The 22,215-nt window shown below is 36.3% G+C and overlaps 1 long non-coding RNA gene across 1 annotated transcript; it reads right to left on the reverse strand.

Annotated features, from left to right (window-relative positions):
• Window positions 1-18,513: 18,513 nt before the first annotated feature.
• On the reverse strand, window positions 18,514-19,370 carry LOC145169060 (uncharacterized). The gene is made up of 5 exons (XR_013742269.1): window positions 19,270-19,370; window positions 19,079-19,174; window positions 18,907-18,978; window positions 18,704-18,811; window positions 18,514-18,623 (listed from the first exon to the last, which is right to left on the reverse strand). It is a non-coding gene; the product is annotated as an uncharacterized LOC145169060 (long non-coding RNA).
• Between the last annotated feature and the right edge of the window lie 2,845 nt (window positions 19,371-22,215).

Consider the following 22,215-nt stretch of genomic DNA (forward strand, 5'->3'; position numbering starts at 1 on the left):
GTTGATCAATCGTCGTTACAGTGCAAGCATCACAAAAAATAATATGAAGTCCGACTGCGGTAGGAGTATTCTTCCAATAATAACCGACATGAAATGAACCAATGTGACAATCCAAAGTTCGGTTGTGGAAAAAATTGGTGTTAAAAAAAATAATTGGTTTTAATAAAAAAGGCTAAATAAAAAAATGGTGTTAAAAAAATAATTGGTTTAAAAAAAAATAGCTGAATAATACATAATTGGCGTTAAAAAAAATTTAACTGCAAAAAAATAATACTAAAAAAAATCTGAATAAATAAAAAGGAAGTTTAAATAAAAAAAAGGGGTTTAAAAAAAAGGGGTTTAAAAAAAAGGGGGGGGAGGGCTGATGAGAGGGGAGAAAAAGGAAGGAGGGAAGGAGGTGGAAGAAGGAAGGAAAGTGGAGAAGGAGAAAGTTTGAAGAAGGAGAGGGAGCGAAGTCTGGGAGGAGGGAAGACCGGAGGTAGGAGGTTGCGGGTCTAGGAGGTTGCGGATGAGAGAGGGTGGCTTGGGTGGGAGGTGGTTGCGGATGGAGTGGGTTGCGGTGGGAAGGGTTGGGTGCGGATGGGGCTAGGCTACGGATAAAGGGAGCTGGTTCGGATGAAGCAAAGGCTGGTTGCGGTAGGCGATGCGGTGCAAGGGATCAAAGCCACTGCGGTGCGAGCCGGGAAGCCACTGCGGCCGAGCCTTCAGTCATCTCGCTGCGGTCCGAACCGAGACATTAGAGACTGCGGTCTGAGAAGCTGATGCAGGACTGCGGTAGACCGAGGCTTCGGTCCGAGGAAGCATCAATCAACAGTCAATGATGGACTTCGGTTCATCAGCAAGGGGGGGTTAGGCTGCGGTCTCGGCTGCGGATAGGGACCTGAGAGGAGCTGCGGGGAGGCCTCTTAGGGGGCTCCGGTAGGCAGTTTTTGGCTGCGGTTCGGGGCTCCGAGAAGGGTTGAACAGGTGACGAAAAATGCTATTTTTTCATGAAAAATGGTACCGCAAAGGCCATTTATTCATATTTTAATGAGGGAATCTTTTTATAAAGCATTCTAAGTCAAAGGTGGGTCTTGGGAAGGCAAAAAGAAGAGTGTGCAGGGGGTTTTTAGGGGACAAAAGGTGATGGGATTTGTCTATGTCACATGGTTTTTGCTTGGGAAGGCAAATATAAGTGGAACCCTCTTTACCCAAAAGAGTAAAAAGGACAAAGTGCTTTATGCAAACAATAACTTACGTCCAAACACTTCAAATTAAAGATTCACAGCAAGTAAAGTGTGAAGAATAGATGCTTCTTACCTCAAGATGATGAAAGTTGCTAGGAAGAAAAAAATCTTCAAACTAAAGTGCTTCTCTCCACTATCTTCAAGAATAATAAGCCCATAATTTTGTGTCTCATTTCCAATGCATAAATAAAATGCCTGGAGCACATCTTCAACTTTTTGGAGACCACAAAATTAATTTCTCTTCCCATTTTTCTTCATTTCTTCAACAGCAACAATAATAATCTTTTAAGAACATCTTTTTCCAGCAACAAATAGAACGAGCAGCAGCAACAACATTTATTTAAGAGTAAGATTTGAGTCAACCCAGAAGATAAAACTAAGATCGAACTTCATAAAAAAAAGTCCGGTTTGAAACCCGAAAATTTTTCTTGCAGAAACACGGAAAAATCAAAAGATAATCACCGAACGAGAGTCGTTCCCTTGAACTAATCGTGAGATCTTCAAGGTACGGCTCTGATACCAATTGTAGAGACCCATTTTTATAACGAACGGTGAATGCGGAAGTAAGATATCTCGAGATTAATCGTGTTTTTGTAAGTATAAACATGAAGAACATATTATGAGTTCATAGAAAAAGGCTAAGAACAAAGAGAGATAATAATATTAATATTGCATGAAGAACATGGTGGGAGAGAAACTCTCCCTGGGTGGAATGGTCACGTAGAGGCCATGATGCTCCTGGTGGCGAATACGATGCCATGGGAAGAGCTTAAGGAAATGTTGTTGGCTGAGTACTGTCCAAGGGGCGAAATTCAGAAGATGGAACAAGAGTTGTGGAACCTCACGGTTCAAAACTCCGACATCGATGCATACATATCAAGGTTTAGTGAGATGTCTCTCTTGTGTCCCGGAATAATCACATCTGAAGGGAAGAAGATCGAGAGATTTATCTGGGGATTGACCGCGCCAATCCAAAGGAATGTGATAGCAGCAAACCCGACCACGTATGATAGTGCAAAGAGGCTAGCCAAGAAATTATACGATCATGGCAAAAAAAGGGTACCAAGGCAGGAGAAGTGGAAGTTAAGAAAGAATATGAGAACAAGAAATGGAAAAACAACAAGAGGAAGGGAAAAAAAATTCAGAAGCATCAAAGAAACAACAAACTGTGACTGTCGATGCTGCCACTCAAGTTACCACAACACCACATGCTCCAGCCTCATCCACACCAAATAATCTCAAGCAATACTCAGGGACCCTACCTAAGTGCAGCAAACGCAATTTTCACCATCAGGGAGAATGTAGAGAGATGCACTGCATAAGCTGCAACCGAAAGGGTCACACTGCAAGGTACTGTAGAACTTATCCACAACAAAACCAACAGTCAAACAACAACAACAATAACAACAACAACAACAACCGCAACAACAACAACAACAACAATACTGGTCCAGTCACACCTGCTATGGGTGTGGAGGAACCGGCCATTTCCGGCGCAATTGCCCCAAAGCAAACAATCAGGGGGCAGGAACAGCAGGAAGAGTGTTGACAATGGGTCAAGGCGAAGCAGTGCAGGACCCAACAGTTGTTACTGGTACGTTCCTACTTAACAACTCGTACGCATGCATCTTATTTAATATTGGGGCGGAGCGAAGTTTCGTTAGTAATAAATTCAAACACTTACTAAATCAACAACCCCAGAAGCTCAACGAAGCCTTCACGGTGGAAATGGCTAATGGAAAAACTGAAACAACCAAAGATATCTATGTAGGGTGCACATTAACACTAAACAATCACTCCTTTCAAATAGACTTGATGCCAGTAAGTATTAGGAGTTTTGATGTGATAATCGGCATGGATTGGTTAAGCCCCCATCATGCTGATATTATGTGTTACGAGAAGGCCGTTCGCCTTCATCTCCCCAATCACGAAACCCTAATAATATATGGCGATAAATCTGGCGCAAATCTTCGCCTTATCTCGTGCGTCAAGGCACAAAAGTGCCTACACAAGAAGAACTACGCATTCCTCGCTCATGTGGTGGATAAGACCAAAGAAGAAGTAAACATTCAAGACATTCCAGTGGCATGTGACTTCCCGGATGTATTTCCAGAAGATCTTCGGGGAATACCCCCAGAAAGACAGGTTGAATTCGAATCGACTTAATACCAGGAGCCACATCAATTGCCAAATCACCCTACATGTTAGCTCCCGCCGAAATGCAGGAGTTATCCAGCCAACTAAGCGAGCTGCTGAGTAAAGGATTCATCCGACCAAGCTTCTCACCCTGGGGAGCTCCGGTCTTGTTTGTCCAGAAAAAGGAAGGATCCTTCAGGATGTGCATCTATTATAGGGAACTAAATAAGCTTACCATCTAAAATCGGTATCCACTTCCACGAATCGATGATCTATTTGACCAGCTTCAAGGAGGTAGTTATTTCTCAAAAAATAGATCTGAGATCCGGTTATCATCAACTCCGAGTTCGGGAAGAGGATATTCCCAAAACTGCTTTTCGAACACGATACGGTCATTACGAATTTGTCGTGATGCCCTTCGGTCTAACAAATGCCCCTCGCTGCATTTATGGACCTCATGAATCGAGTCTGCCGCTCATTCTTGGATAAATTCATGATTGTCTTCATCGACGATATCCTTATCTACTCTCGAAGCAAAGAAGAGCATGGTCAACATCTCCGTCAAATCTTAGAAACCTAAGAGCTGAAATACTTTATGCAAAGCTTTCCAAATGCGAATTCTGGATCCGCAGTGTAAACTTTTTGGGTCATGTAGTCAGCAAGGAAGGGATTCACGTAGATCCTTCCAAGATAAAGGCCATTGAAGGCTGGGCTATCCTGAGAACCCCAACATAAATCCGTCAATTCTTGGGTCTCGTAGGCTACTACTGGAGGTTTATCCAAAATTTCTCTAAGATAGACAAACCCCTTACCACGTTGACACAAAATGGAGTGTCTTTCAACTGGACAGAAAAGCAAGAAGCCGCCTTCCAAACCCTGAAGCGAGCCCTTTGTAGTGCGCTAGTGCTATCCTTACCAGAGGGAACCGTAGATTTCGTAGTCTATTGCGATGCTTCGAATCAAGGGTTGGGATGTGTCCTCATGCAATGTGGAAAGGTGATAGCCTACGCATCCAGGCTGCTAAAGACACATGAAGTAAATTACACCACTCATGATCTAGAGCTGGGAGCGGTAGTATTCGCCCTAAAAATTTGGAGGCACTACCTCTATGGTACGAAGTGCACCATTTTCACTGACCACAAAAGCCTCCAGCACATTCTGAATCAGAAGGAATTAAACATGAGGCAGCGAAGATGGGTTGAGCTGCTAAATGATTACGAGTGTGAGATCAAGTACCACCCGGGAAAGGGTAACGTGGTAGCTGATGCCCTGAGCAGAAAAGAATACTCAGGTCGCCGGGTGAAGACCTTAATAATAGCAATCCAATCCCACCTAACCTCACAAATCAAGGAAGCCCAAACTAATGCGGTGAAGTCGGAGAACGTCGCAAATGAAACGCTGCATGGGATGGACAAGAACTTTGAAGTCAAGGAGGACGGGGCTTATTATTTCATGAACATAATCTGGGTCCCTAAACTTGGGGCATTCAGAAAAATGATCATGAACGAATCCCACAAGACACGATATTCCATCCATCCGGGTACGGATAAGATGTACGTGGACATAAAGCAGCATTATTGGTGGCCAAATATGAAGGCAGAGATCGCCACTTACGTGGGCAAATGTCTCACTTGCGCCAAGGTGAAAGTGGAATACCAAAACCCTCAGGACTATTACAACAGCCCGTAATACCCGAGTGGAAATGGGAGAGGATTACTATGGACTTCATGACCAAATTACCTAAGACGACAGACGGAATGGATGCTATCTGGGTAATCGTCGATAGGTTAACAAAATCCGCCCATTTCCTGCCAATAAAAGAAACTTACAAGATGGAAAGGTTGACGCGAATCTACATCAAGGAGATCGTAAGACTTCATGGAATGCCAATGTCTATTATTTCAGATCGAGATAGTAGGTTTACCTCACGGTTTTGGCAGTCACTTCAGAAGGCAATGGGAATGCAATTGGACATGAGCACCGCTTATCACCCTCAGACCGATGCCCAAAGCGAACGAACCATCCAAACACTCGAAGACATGCTACGAGCCTATGTGATTGACTTCGGCAAGTCATGGGATACCCACTTATCCTTGGTTGAATTCTCATACAACAACAGTTATCACACGAGCATCAAGGTTGCCCCTTTTGAGGCTATTTATGGTCGTAAATGCAGATCGCCTCTACGCTGGGCTGAGGTGGGTGACACCCAACTAGCGAAAGGACAATCACCATACAACACTATCAAGGGGCCAGAAACCATTCGAGAAACGACCGAAAAGATAATCCAAATCAAATCCCGACTTCAAGCATCGCGAGACCAACAGAAGAGCTATGCTGACAAATGGCGAAAGCCTCTGGAATTCCAAGTCGGGGACATGGTGCTATTGAAAGTCTCTCCCTGGAAAGGAATGATTCGCTTTGGAAAACGGGGAAAACTGAACCTGCGATACATCAGACCGTTCGAGATTCTTGCCCGAATTGGTCTGGTAGCCTATAAGTTGCAGCTACCTTCAGAGCTCAGCAATGTACACCCCGTGTTCCTCGTATCAAATTTGAAAAAGTGCTTCTCAGATGAAACTCTTGTCATTCCTTTGGAAGAGATCGAAATAAATGAGAATCTCCTGTTCGTCGAAGAACCAGTCGAGATATTGGATAGGGAAGTGAAGCGTACGAAGCAAAGCCACCATCCGATTGTGAAGGTTAAATGGAACGCAAAGCGTGGACCAGAATTCACATGGGAACGCGAAGACTAGATGAAGTAGAAGTACCTACACCTATTCTCTCACTCTTGAGTCCATCTTTCAAAAGAATTTCGGGACGAAATTCCCTCTAATGTAGGGATGATGTCACAACTAGCATTTTAGCTAGGAAATTCTAGTCTCATGTAAACATCCTCTACTGTGATACTTATAACCCTAATTTAATGTTATAGACTATGCTCGTTCAATGACAACAAACTTAATCAACATTCTTCAGTAAAGCCCAAAATCTTGTACAATACATCTCCTATAGTCAATTATGTATTGAAAACCCTAAAAATCCCGGTTCAAGTTTAATATTAACTAGGATTCTCTTATTGGACTCTAATTGGACCCACATTCCTAAGATTTTAGCATTTTGGGCCATGTGAGCCTAGAATAATGCATCTTATCTCTAATGGGCCTTGTTGGGCCATAGATGATTTCATTTGCCATATTGGGGCCGTAAACCCTTCTAATTGGGCTTCATTGGGCCGAGAACCTTCATAAGGGCCCAATGGTCCGGAAATACTATTAGGCTTCATAAAATTCGAGCAAAGCCAAGGTTGGGCCCAAATCATTTCATTCTCATCCCTCTAGCCCAAATTCTCGACCCATTATGCATTAAACAAAAAAAAGAGAAAAAGAGGATTATTTTGCAAGTGACACCTCATGTTTCATGGTGGGTATCCATGCAAACATCACCTCAATCTCTTTTCCCTCTCTTATTCTAACTCTCAGCCGAAACCCTCTCGTCACCTCCCTCATTTTCACTCACAAACTCTCCCAAAAATCTCTCAAGAACTCCTCCTTCCTCCTCCAAATTTTCGAGATTTTGGGTGTGCTTTCAAGAAGATTTTTCATCAAGATCATTATCCTTGGTAAGTTCTGACTTGAATCTATGGTTTAACTTCTAAGATTTCATCAAAATCTCTTCTTAACCCATATCATTTCATGATCTAACTCCCTAGAACCATCTATGTTCAAAAATCTTCTCAAGGAGCTTGCTAGGGCCGAGAATCACATCATATCTTTCCATCTCTTCATCAAACTAAGAACTTTAAGCAAAGTGAGTTCATACCCCTTGATTTTTGGTTTTACTATGTTTTGGGGGAGGATACAAGTTGATATGTGCTAGATCTATGTATTTGTGCATGTTTATGTGTGTTCTTTACGTTATATGTGTGATTTTGTGAAGAACGTCATAGATCTCGACAATATATGTGAACTAAAACACTTTATACAACTTACCACAAAGATAAAAGTGTTAAACATGTTAAGAATGTTGGAAAAACTAAACAAAAGCTTGTAAAGGGACCATTTTTTACAAATAAACAAAAAGAAGGTGGTTTTATGAAACTTACGGTTTTACATGGACTAAAAGTGTCAAATATACATAAAAGTGGTTCTTTATTAAAATCATTGTTTTAAAAGGGCTAAAAGTGTTAAATTTTGTATTATGGGCCTTCATGTCGGCCTTCACGGTTTTGTTGGGCCAAATTTGTAAATTTAAGATTTTTATGGATTAAATTGTCATTTAACACAAACTTGAGCCAAAAATGTAAATTTACGATTTTATGGGCTGAAAATGTTATTTTTACAAAACTTGGGCCGAAAATGTCATTTTATTTAAAAAGGGGCTGAAAATGTAAATTTTATATTAATGGGCCGAAAACATCAATTTATGGTTACTTGGGCCAAAAATATCAAGTTACATACAATTGGACTAAATGTGTAAACTTTCATGTTTTTGGGCCTAACATATATAATCCATGTTAATGGGCTCTAGTGGCCTATTTACATGCTTATTGGGTCTGTACTATACATTACATGTTTATTGGGCCTTAGTGGCCCATATACATGCTTATTGGACCTAAACCATACATTACATGTTTACTGGGCCTTAGTGGTCCTTCTACATGTCTGTTGGGCCTTGTACATTTATATACATACTCGTTGGGTTTTTCAAACATAAAACATACAAGTAAACATTATATAACATAATACAATATTCGCATAAACTCAGTCAATGATGCTAGTCAGACATGTCGGTTGACACCTTTAGAGTGTACGATCGTAGCCTGTAGTTATATCCAGAGTCTCCTGGAGGGAGAGCGGGAGTTTGTGTATAGATCTATATGGGGTGACACCCCACACCCGAGTTGTTCGCTATAGTTAGACTAGGCCAGTCTAGGGTGACAAACCTTACCGTAAATCAAGCCGACGCCTAAGGACGCCATGACAGGCGAATTCGTCATAATCAAGTATGGTTAAAACGGCTCACTTAGAAATCCTCTCCAACATAATTTTATGGGATACCTATAAAATCTTGTGGATACAAAAACATACATATACTGTTATTCGGTCTTAGGGTTGAGACCACAACAATTTTATAAACATAAAATATAGGATTTTCTGGGGTAATACACCGTTAAACAATATCTTTTACGTACTACAGAAAATACAGGGTTTTTTATCTGGATTACATTTTTATACATTCCAAATACCGGAAGCACACATGCATAAATACTTGATTTCGATACATCACGTTCAAAACATTTTATTTTAGAAAATATCGGATTTTCTAGAAGTTTTACAAATAATTCAAACCTTTCATTCAAATACGCTTATGAACTCACCAACATTATATATGTTGACGTTTTTAAAATAACTTGTATTCTAAGAAAATCGTTAAGCGGAAACGTCAGCAAGAAATGTGGAATTTGTTATATTTTGTTATCATCATACATTTAATACATTGGGCATGTAATTTATGATATTGTACTTGATGTAAACAATACTGGTTGTATTTGATATGTATGATGATGGTGTTGTTTAAATTTCAATTATATACAATTGTGATGATATTACAAGATGAAGTCACGCGCAAGCCCCCAGACGTTTCCGCTGTCTGGTTCGGGGGTGTGACATTTATTATGTTTAGTAATTAACCTAAAAAAAAGGAAAGTACCAAAATTCACTATAAAATGTATCAAGTCCTTAACAATATAGCAAAGTTTCAACGTACCAGTTTCATTATAAATGCATTAAACCCTTAACAAATTAGTAAAGTACCAAGCTACCAAAGTCCTTAAGAGTTTAATAAGTACATGAGTTTGTTGCGATGCTTGTGACTGCGACTGCCACTGCAGAAGGTGGTTTATGTTTGATGCCTCTCACATGTCTCCTTCGAGCACCTAAGACCTTCTCAAATATGCCTATCTAATCAATCGAGCTCGAATCATCACCATAGGAGGTTTGAGTTAAGTTTGTAGAGCAATCTCATGAACTACAACATTCGCTATTTCATAAAGATTATCAATATACTTCAAATATAATGCAAAACAACAATCTACCTCACTTTTAAGTAATAAAAACTTACCTATTGCTCTTCGAATAACGGATCAACGAATTTCCCCTTGTATTATCGACATGTGCATGGTAATATGCTTCAAGTCTATTCAAATTGTGTTTAACATTAAAAAATATGTTATACTTGAATAAACATTACAAATTATGTTATACTTGAATAAACATTACTATAACTTAATTTCTTGAAACAAGCACTACTGTAGGTGCTTTTCCCTTAATGATTCATAATTATTTTCTTTTTACGACATTCTGTGTTTTCATTAGACCGTTTTTATGCTTCTCTGTTAAGAAATGGTCAATAGAAGCATTCCAATGCCAAATACCCATACGGTGGGGGTATGGATATCAAGCGCGCATTTGTTGTCCTAAGGAGGCGTTGACAGATACTCTCTGTACCAGAACGATCTATGGAGTGCAAACAAATAAGCAACCTGATGTACGCATGTATCATATTACATAATATGATTTTAGAAGATGAGGGGAGGGCGATTTTCCGATACAATGAGAATGAGAATTTACCAAATGCCGAAGGAGTTGGTATTGGTTCAGAGGCGTACATAGCGAAAGAAGCGGAACTGTATGACCAGGTTGGACACCACAACCTTCTCGCTGATTTAGTGGAACACATCTTCAATGTTCGAAGGGAACCCGTTGTCGACGATTTTGTTGAAGACAACTTGTTCGACGATATAGATGGGGAATCGCAAATGTTTGAAGGATATTGGGATGAGGATTTTGAAGACATGTCAAGTGACGATGATTAGACGAATTGTTCAACTATGTTTCTATTTTTTTTAAATTAATGAAGCATTTTCCTTTTTTTTTAATTGTTTACATTTTATTCAATTAAAAAAAGAAAAAAACAAATGTGTGGTAAAGTGAGGTATGACACCCACCAGTGTTGTGGGGTGTGGTAAAAAATGATGTGACATTTGAAAAATGTGGTGAGTATGGTATGACACCCACAAGCCTTAAAAATAGTTAGAGTTCATCTGGACTTATGCATTAGGAGATTTTGATATGCCCGTAGTAAGTGCCCATGGTTATAAATATTACATTTTTAGATGACTTTTCATATTTTTAGTTTTCCGTTTTATGATAAGTCAATATGTTTTCTCTTTTTTGTAACTTCTGTATGTGTGAAAACACAATTTAATGCTAATATAAAATCTTTTTAATATGGCTATTAGGGATTTATATATAAATATAGAGATAAGGACTTAAAAGGGCAACGAACTTTCAATTTTGTTCAAGTTTAGTCACTGAACTTTTTTTTCGTACTAGATTTACCCCTAAATTATTTGAAATAGTTCATATTTTACCCTTATGAATGGTTACAACTGGTCATAAGGGTAAAATGTGAACAATTTCAAATAATTCAAAAGTAAATCAAGCATGAAAAAAACGTTTAGTGAGTAAATGTGAACAATGTTGAAAGTTCTTTACCCTTTCAATTTATTATCCCATAAATAAATATTTTTACCTTGTTAAATCTACTATTAAGTTCTTCACATGGAATGCTAATAAATTTCATTATATTATTTTATATGGGTGTAGGGTTTAATTTTTAAGATTTAAAAAGTATATTTGATTTCACTAAAAGAATTAAGAGCGTAACAGGCAACATATGTCACCGCTAAAGGTATCAAGAGTTGCCGTAAGTACCTTAAGTGATGACATGCCACAAGTAATAAGCTATTGATAATGCTTTATTGGAACTTTTCCGTCCTCATATCTCTTGATATATCTTGAAACATATGTTTTATATATAATGCACACAAGTAGTATTACGTTCACAACACTTCATCGTAAATAGCATAATAGTTTGTAATATATATATATATATATATATATATATATATATATATATATATATATATATATATATATATATATATATATTGGATTAGGTGTCTAAACCCATTACTATAATTGTTATATACTTGAATTGATGGTAACACAGTCCTTTTGGGTTGCCCCCAAACCTAGTAAGTGAAGATGATAACTTTTGGAGAGAGAGACTGATTTATTAATTTATTATATGATTAATAAATTAATTAGAAATCAAAATAAATGATTTTTTAATATATTATGAGAATAATATATTAATTAGAAATAGAATTATTTAATTATGAATTAACCAGAAATTAATTAGATTCATTTTAGGGTTAATTGGATTAATTAAAAGTACACGAACCTAAGCTGTAATTGTTCACTAGTTGAACAAAAGGGTTCCAAAACCTTCCCCATGAGAGGTGGACAGTTTTTGAAGTGCTTCTAAGGTTCTAGAATATCCCTTGGATATAATTAGGAAAGCAAATAATTACTTGATTTAAGATATTATTATTTTAATCAAGTAAGGGTCATCTAGGGTTTCTATGTCAGTTATAATTAGGGTCTCATAGCCTCTAAATTTTGGAAACTTGTGTAACGCCCGTGTTTCGGGCTAAGCATTATTATGATAATGTAATAGTTAGGGTAAATACTTGTAACCTATTTGATGTAGTGAAGAAGAGTTATTTGAGTATTATGTGATTTACGTGTAAATTATGCGCAATATACATGCTTATAACGATATAATAAAATAGGAATAAAATACACGTCTAAAATAAAATAATAATTAGACTTGATATCATTCAAGAACGTTGAAGTGGTCGTAAGAAGGATTCCAAAGATATAAGGAACGCTGAAATCCGACTTACAACGAAGAAGTTATGACACGTTGAAGTTTTGCGATTAAATCGGCACGGCTTCGCGTATCGTAAAAAGTAAATTTTTGACAAATACTTTTTAGCCTTAGCAATGTAAACGAAAGTCGTAGTAGACATTAAACCGAGAGAGTTCATATAGAGAACGTTCAAATATGACTTCATTTGAGAAAGTTATGAATTTTCTAAGATTTGGCGTAACAGTATACAGTTCGGAAATCGAATTTCAAATAGATCGATGATTAGCCGACACAATCTAAATAAGCATTGAAGATTTCGTTTATAGGAGCTCAACGATATAAAGACAGTCGAAAAAGGACATCAGATGACAAAGTTATGAATTTTTAACAGAGTTTAAATGTCTAAGCCTGTTAAAATATAAGTTTAAAAATAAATTCAAAATTAACCGACGGAGTCTAAACGAAAGTTGTAGACGATGTCGATAGCTACGTGTGGATATAAATAACGTCAAAAATGGAGCTCGTATACGAAAGTTATGAATTTTATAAAATAATTAGTTTTCGGATTATACGCGTGGCATGATCTAAGACCACACCTTGTTCACCACGGCTTGCCACCAGATTGCGACACCTGGACCGAGTACTGTAACACCCTGTTCGGGATCATTCTATGATTCAGGACCGTGGGCCGGAAGTCGATTGTGTAAAGGCTTTGGGCCTTAAGGAGGCGATGTTAGACTTTTTGGAAGGAGGTAATGATGGTTATTAGATCTAAACCGTAGAATTGTGTTTCAGAGTCAAAGGGTAACACGGGAAAAGTCATACGTCGGGTTCTTGCATGAAATATTGATTTTTGTTCGAGAAGTTTTTAGTCCAAGATATTTAGATAATATTGTAGAGCTCTTCAATACCTTTCCGTGGATATAAAGATCATCAAAAACAGAGTTGGAACGAAGAAGTTATGACCGTTTGAAGTTAGGACGGTTTTGGGGTTGAGTCGCATACGTTGGGCATACTTAAAGTGTACGATGGGCGTACTATAGGGATGTTATTCGGGTCGAAACCGAACCAAACCGACCCGAACAACCCGAAAATCGAATAAGGGTAACTGCATGAACCGAAAACTGAACCGAATAACCAATACGTGTTCGGTTCGGTTCGGTTATTACCCAAATAACCCGAATAACTTGTACAAGATGATTAAGGACATAATATAACCGAAAAAACTGAATAATAGAATAATAATGTACTTTATACATCAACACAAAACATTCAAATACTAACATAACACAATAACACATTGAAAGAATAACATTTACATAGTAGATTAACATAATGAGAATTAATTTCTTACTTGAGTTTCTTGAGTTAGAGCCCAATTTTCCATGACTAGACAAAGTAGGAATTCGTGAATCCTTAGAGACAATATGAAGGGTCGATTTTTGAATGTTTGAAACAAGAGGAAGGATCGGCAAAAGTGATTTCGAGTTTGGAAATAGATGAGAAGATTGGTCGATTTTGAAATGACGAGAACGACTGTAGGTTTTTTTTTTCTATTTTGAACGACAAGGACAAAAATGTGAATTATGATTTTGATTTCTATCGATTAGAGAAAAGGGAGGAGGAATACTTATTCGGGTCAGGTATTTAGAACGGAATAAGCTCTTATTTGGGTAACCCGAACCGAATAACCCGAGAACAGAATAAGCATAATATGATTATCCCAAACCCGAATCGAATTGTTTATTCAGGCCTGATTCGGTTCGGTTCGGTTTGGGTTTTCGGACCATATTCTCATCCCTATCGTACCAGGGAATCCCTACTACACTGATCGTAAATTGAGTACGTTGGGCGTACACGATCAGTGCCCAAATCCTATTTTCGTGGTTTGAGCCCTAATTAAGCTCCTTAACTCCCCCAAACCCATTCCATTCTCAGTCTTCACCTCTCCAACACCCTCTCTTGTAAATCTTGATGGGTTTTAGTATACTACAACATTCTATGGTGCAACTACAACCCTAAATGCTTTGGATCTATGTTTTCTCTAATTATACATGCAATATTGTTTCCAAAGCATTAAGCCCACAACTATCATACAAAATGATATAAACAACATAAAATTGAGTTATGGAGTTACCTCTTGGTTGTGGCTTGTAGAACTTGTTGTGTTTGGCCTTAAGAACTTAGTGCCCCAAGTGTTGCACCTCAAATGGAATCACAACACACATTTGGACAAAGGATGACTTTTAAGAGAATATTCTTACACTCAAATCGGCTCATGAACTCTTAGAACATGTAGTACCCGATTTTGGATGCTAAGGGGCTTCTTATATAGTGTGGCAAGATTAGGGTTACACCATGTAAACCCTAATGTGTATGACCTTCCATATTCCTTAGGCTCGATGGGTTTAAACCCCAATGGATCATCCATGGGTTGTAACATTGGTTTAGCCCAACCTAAAGAATCATGGATCATTGACCCACACCATAAGAATAAATGATTTACCAAATTAATCCCTATATTTTTAATTAGTCTCTTTTAATCACAACACTAATTCGAAATTAATTCTTGATGAATACTAATTAAATCATATGATTGTATATTTATATATTATAACTTATAATATATTAACAAATCATAAATAACCTCTTCTCAAAAGTCCATCCTATCAAATTGTCCTGGTGATATGCAACCCAAATAGACCATGCTACTCTTGGGTCAAGTACATACCAATTATAGTTATGAGCATAGACACCTAATCCAACAGTCTCCCACTTGGCTAAGTCTAATAACTATTATTGCAAGTACGACTCCAAAATCCTGACTAGCAATCATAGCTCTTAAAAGCTGCTGTCGAACTCTGACCTAGTCAATGACGCGTCCATTGGATAAGGGATCATATATTTCTCTATTCTAGATATCGTATGTACTGAGACATGGATTATAATCATTCTCTCTGTCCATCTGTTGTTTTCTGATTTCCGATTTGTGACGACCGACTAATTGAACAAATCAAATCAGTCCAGGCTTGGCCCAGCACATAGGGGTGTAATCACTAAATCATCGAGGGGCCCACATATATCATTTTTATCCCTCTAAGGGTAAAAGGATCAGATAAACTTCGACTCAAATGCTTGCTTGTACTTACTCATCAAATATCACACAAAAATATGTTTTATAACACCAAGTTACTGGTGCGTTTACATATGTCAATGTGCAACTGACTTGTAAACTACAACTCACATGTCTTGGTTTCAAGAATATAAGATATTATCGTCTCACGATCACTCGCGATAAAATCCATGAAGTGATTCAGATGATCGTGGGTTGAATCCAGTACTCGAATCTTATTCCAGGAGTACTCATGAACACTGCAACTGTGTCTAAAACACCTAGACAAACTACAGACCCATTCATGACAGTCTTGCCTCAATACCTACTTCCAAATTATGAATTACTGTGGATGGTTTGAATAACCTAGTTATTCGGGAAGTCAAAACATGCAAAGTGAAACACAAGAATAATACTAATCCTATATGGCCCCAAAACTTTTGAGTGCCATATTGATTACTCATTATTCATTGTATAATGTTTCGTATAATCAACTTAATACTTGAATTAAAACAATAAGTGTCCCATGCTCCAAGCATGCACACTATGTTTATCTATGATCCTTACTTTGTGAAATAGAACAATTGACTACATTTCAATGATGCTCATTTCACAGTTCCAAATCCTTACCGTAAATGTAAGAATATCAAATTCTTTCCATTTACTATAATATGTTAGATTCTAAACTTATATGCAATGATCCTCTTGTAATGACTATGCACAAAAGTCACAGAGACTTGGCAACAAACATTACAAAGTATTCCAATGGAGAGCAATCCCATGGAAACGAAGTCTCAAATTCAAAGTACATTCCTTTGAACATCCTTCTTCTAATCTTACACAGATGTAAAGAATCACTTCCACTTATTGAAACATTTTTCATGTTCCCATTTTGACTATCACTTCTGAACAAGAGTTACCTCTTCTCAGAGTGTGTCAATATGGTCCATTCATGTTTATAATTCCAACTACAAGCGAACAATCCTTGGCGAACCTTAGATTGTCCTTAACAGTTGTTAACTACTTTAGTCATATCCGGTTCTAGTCCTTTTTCCCTCTTAATGCCCTAGGCATTTGGAAATTTTAGAACAAATGAATATTATAGCACATATAATCAATCCTATACCCGAAGCATATTGGACATGATTCATAAAGACATAATACTTGACCAGTCTTTTGCTACAATATTTCTATTTGCCATGTTCTCATAATTTTGATTATGAAGAGGGATGCCGTAATCATAATCAAATTTTGAGAACGCAATTAACATTTCCATATATAGAATTTCCTTATGTTGAACCATTCCAACATAAAATTCATATATACATATATATATATATATATATATATATATATATATATATATATATATATATATATATATATATATATATATACTAGTAGGATACCCGCGCGATGCGGCGACACACCAGATAGTTCCTTCCAGTAGATAATGTTCATACGGCGATTAGTTTCTTTTTCATTTTAGATAGTTCGTTTTAGCCTTTTGATGGATTATTTTGGATACCTCCTTTCAACAAATAGTTTTGAGCTAAGTCGGGGCGGTTCCACTATGTTGCCAATAGGGGCACCTGCAACCCCTTATGTTTTTCGGACGCAATGTAAATTTTTTTGAATTTTTCATTTTTTATACTTTTGTGCCATTACGTAATAAAAATGTCTCCACCAACACCTATGTGCCACCGGCAACACCTACTACGAAATCATGTGTCCACCACTACAGCTAAGTACGTAGGTGTGGTGTAGGAATAGTTCCTTATCTATTGCTCTGATTTCTTTTTCACGATACGTCGGCGACCAATGGTTAATTCGGTGATTACTATCTCACGGTGATTAGTTTTATTTTCGACAATCTGTGTCCGGATTAAAATAAATGTATTTGTTATTTTTGAACATTGGGACTACGTTTGCATTGTTCGTCTCCATCTTAGTCTATTATTGACTATCAAACTCATCATCTTCAAAATCATATACAGTAAAAACAATTTATAATTCTTTTGTAATTTTGCAAGTTTGCATTTGTTTATCATCTAACCAATATGAAAGTATTAAACGGTTTCATGGTCAAATTCTTTGCAGTGTATGACCTTTATTGCAAAAAGATTCAGTTCTTCAATTAATTTACTAACTGGAATGTCATATATCAAAGGGCTTTAGGCCTAGCGCTAAAGAATGACTCTTTCAAATGAGAGGTCATAATGCTCGTGATAGAACTTAGCACAAATAAAAAATGGTTGGATAGTTAAACGCATGACAAATATAATGGTTTTTATGCTATTAACCCTTAAAATGTTTACTAAAAGTCTAAAAACATCTAAAAATATGCATAATTAAATCTATTGCAGACAACAATGTGTTAGACTATTTTTTGTGTACCTATAGCAAATTAGCAACACATAAAAAACAATTTAGTTAAATGTTGTCCATAGTGTACTTCCCTATTACCACACATAATTAAATATATAATTGTTTATCAAAGAGTTATTTACATATATAATTTAACTGAAATAAACACTAATGACATTGAATATTTGTATTATTTTATGAGATCTCTTATTTTAGACGTATTTACATCTGATTTATGGTATGGGGCATTTGTTTTTTGTTTTTTTTTGGAACGACAATGGCATGTGGCATTATTTTACGATTTCTCATTACATCGACTACAAAAGCATTTACTTTATTGATGAACCATATTTACACTTCGAAAATAAGTTTTATAAAGTAAAAAGCCTAAACAGTGTGGAGTCATACATCCATGAATCCAGCCATGGCAAACCAACATTTCTAACGCATATCAGATTAACAAATTTCACTACAAATAACAGTGTGGAGTCATACATCCAGGAATCTATGCATTGTGGTAATAAATAACAAATCTACCACGAAACACTCTGCATACTTATTGAACAAATTTCACTACAAAAATATTTTCCCAACTTTTTTGCAATGTCAATGTAGCTACCAAAAACATGCTCAAACCCCATTAACAAAAAGATAATTTCACATTTTAAATTTCTTTGTGCTTGATCTAAACAAACAAACACCTTAAGTTGGCTATCTTATGTTACGCCCTGCACGGATAACTTCGTCCACAAGTAACAGCTGTGATGCAATCACCGGTCTACAAAAAAAATGGTAAGCTATATATTTGTTCTCTTTTTTTACATTTCATTTAAGAAAAGGAAAATAAGAAATTAGCAAAAGTTTTTATAGGTATTTGCATATGCTGACTTGATGATTTGGAGTTTGACAGCGTAATTGTCGAAAATGCCCTCCATCTGAGGGTCAATTGGATCACCTGTGTGTTGATTTAATCCAACAACATTCCCATTATCATGCTCCCCCTAATCAAATTAAGTAAGAGACTTTATTATATGAAAAGAAAGGAAAAAAGAAAAGAGACCAAGGGTATAATGGGAATTACAGTCAAAGAAATTATGACGTCTTGTGTATCAAGTCCAGAATTTTTAGCAAGTGTCTTTGGCACAATAAGAAGAGCATCCGCAAAAGCTTGAACACCAAGTTGAGCACGCTAAAATAACCACCAAAAATTTATAAAACTAATTAACATTTGGTTCACATGGATTAAAAAAGCTACAAATGATGAGAAGAAATTGTCCAATTTACCCCTTTAACAGTTTTCTTCACCCTGAAATTTATCAAATGCTGTCTGGCAGCAACCTCAAAAGCACCAGCACCCTAAAATACATATTTTAAATAATAAATATGTTATAAAATATAATGTTACATATATAAAGCTCAATTTAATTAAAGTCAAAAAGTCAACGAGTGTTCTTACTCTAACAACTGCCTCATCTTCAATGGTGTTTTTTTACTGATCGCAGGCCATCTCTAACAACATCCTTGATTTGTGAAATTGTGTGGTCATTTGGTCCTTTAATAATAATAGAAAATAAAACAATTATAACCATTAAAAAAACAAAATTGAATTAAGATTTTTCAAATAAAAAAAATGAAAATTTTAATTACCTTTAATTAAGATTGTGCAAGAGTTTGGATGCCTTACATTCTCAATAAAAAATGAAAATTATCAAACAGCTCTTTTGTGAGCAACTGGCCGGCCCTAGAATTACGTGAACCCAATATTTGAGCACATAAAAGAACCGCTTGAACATCTTGGAGCTTATTCGTTTCAGTCGCAGATGAGTCAGCATTGAACAAGATCTTTTGGATTTTTGATATGATAATGTTTAATGCATCCTCTGGGTCATCAACTAAAAGAGGATCCAAACCTTCTAAATCAATGTGTTCTGAAATTGCCCAAATAAGTCCGGCAGCAATTCTAGGAGTATTCACCTGCCCAAATACACATTCACATAAGAAAAAAAATCCATAATTTCTAAACATTCAGTCACAAACCTCAAGCAGATAATTGACAAGCTGTCTTTGCAAATTTTGTAAATGGGTTTCGTTAAATATTTGATCTTGAGATGCCCCGTCTTTGACTCGTTTGACCCCACCCCTGGTATCAAATATATGACAAAGTCTGACCAGTAACTTTAAGTAACAATCAACAGCATAAGCTCGACCCTCATTTTTTTTGTATTTTCTTTTTTCTAATTTAACTTAATTACTATATTTTAATAAATATATTTTTTCTATTTAGTTTTTGTAATTTAATTTAATTACTTTATTTTTAATAAACAAATATTTTTCTGAAAATCAAGAATGTTCCAAACCAATTCAGCTGCTCCACTTGGTGTGGGCTGTAAAAAAATAAAAAGTAAGTAAATTAACTAAATTATAGTTTAGTTTTTTGATAATAATAATAATAATAATAATAATAATAATAATAATAAGTCATACTCGTTTAAATTCTTTGTCAAGATCACAACGCCCTTTCACAACAAAATTGACAGCTCCATCAGGTGTTAGTGGCCTAGTGGGAATGACTTTTTTTTCATGCATGGTGTAATGGAGTTTTTCACTTCTATCATATTGTAATCCTGCTCCTATTTTTGCAGAAAGCTATATATAATATATGGGGAATAAAAAGAAAGATAAATATTTATTAATTACTACAATTAGTTGTGAAATTTTAATATAAAGAAAAGGTAACTTACTTCTGGAGGAAAGTATCTAAGGATTGCGCTGAAAAAAGTTGGAACACCAATTCTTGTATCAAGTTCTCCATGAAGCTGCAAATGTCAACAAGTACACAATATATACTAAGTCATCAAATGATCCAACTATATATAAGAATGCTCAATACACCATTAGATACTTAAATAATCTGGTTTGATCTCTTATGGCATGTTTTAATCATCTGATTGTGATTATTATGTATCAAATAGATCATTCTGAGAAGCCATCTAAAGCTAAATACTTTCATAAACTACAAGGTAGCAATTTCTACATGAATGTCTTCAAAATTGATACACTAAGGGGAAATACAAACGCTAATGCTTTTTGGGCAAAAAGCTAGTTCGGGACCTTTGAATGGGTTGCTAAATTCGAAACCTAATCATAAAGAAACAGGTCTTAAAGCCTTTCTCCCAAATGGACATGAATGTAGCACAATTCAAGAGCTAATTCAATTAACATTAGCATAAATTCTCAAAAACAAACATAGTTAAACTAAAAATTACTGCACTATTTAAAAAAACGGTGAAGAACGTAATGAATCCCCAATGAAAAAACATAAAATCATCTAGGTTTCAGACCGAGAAATCAATTTGTTTTTCAAAGAAGCAATAGATACTGAAATTGGAAGAATAAGAAGAATACAGTTGTGGTGCGTTTGATGTGGAGTACCTGAAGTCGAGTATTGGGATCGATACCTAAATTCTCAAAAACAGCCAAAAACCACCAAATCTCTTTCTCTCTCTACTCGTTAGGGTGCTGGCGAGCCATAGCTGGCGACTCCCTTGGCGTAAACAAGGGGGCGGTGCTCAGCGCCCTTGGCGACCGGTGACGACCTCCTTAGCGAGGCCCATTCCCTTTAGCCTATATGTAATTTTATATATGCCATGGTTGTACATTTTAACCAAAGAGAACACCAGTTCCTGTCATAGTTTTTTCACTACCTTCACAAAACAAACAACAAAATTCCATGGGTTCTGATTTGAAACCCATATAGATGAAAAGATTAAAAATAAAATAACCTGTTCGATTTGAATGTGAGACACGCCAATCCCCTATTCAATTTGAATCTTAGAAACATCAAAATCCCCTGGAGAAACATGAAATACATTCAATTGACATGAACCAAATAAGAAAAACGTAAAAACCCTACACTGGCTTTGTCTTCAAAAAACAAAAAAAATAGATATACAACTTACTTGTGTAGATCGACTGGGGAAGATATTTAATCGTGAGATGATGTATTCTACAACAGGCGGCGATGGTCTTTTTGTCTTTTCCCATGTATCTTTCCCGTTTCTATAGTAGAGAAAGAGAGCGTCAAATAAATGGTGTGTGGTTAATAATTTACAGATATATAGAAGAATGAATCGAGGGAGGCGTAGTAGAAGTGAAAAAGGCGACATCGATAGATGGTGGTCGTCGTTGAAGGTGGTCATGTGGAAGCGGAGAAGAAAATTAGATTCAACAGCACAAAAATCAGATTCAACAATTTCAACAGCACAAAAATGAAATTCAACAATTTCAACAGTACAAAAATCAGAATCAACAGTTGAAATAAGCACATATTCTAAATAAGAAATTCAAAATTCAGTTTCAACAGCGACAAAAGCATAGATTAGCAAAAAATTCAAATTCTAACAGTTCACATAAGCTTAAATTTCAAAACAGCAAATCGGAAATTAATTTCAAGAATACAAATTACCACAAAATCAGATTAACAATACAAACAAATTATCACAAAATCATATTAACAGTACAAACAATAAGACCTATGATCAATTTCAAGAAAAAATGAAGAGAAAGAAATATGCGATCGATTCTGAGAAGAGG

The sequence above is a fragment of the Lactuca virosa genome, chromosome 4 (genome assembly GCF_052849685.1).
Source record: "Lactuca virosa cultivar CGN04683 chromosome 4, Lactuca_virosa_CGN04683_v6, whole genome shotgun sequence".
In the NCBI taxonomy this organism is placed as follows: Eukaryota; Viridiplantae; Streptophyta; class Magnoliopsida; order Asterales; family Asteraceae; genus Lactuca; species Lactuca virosa.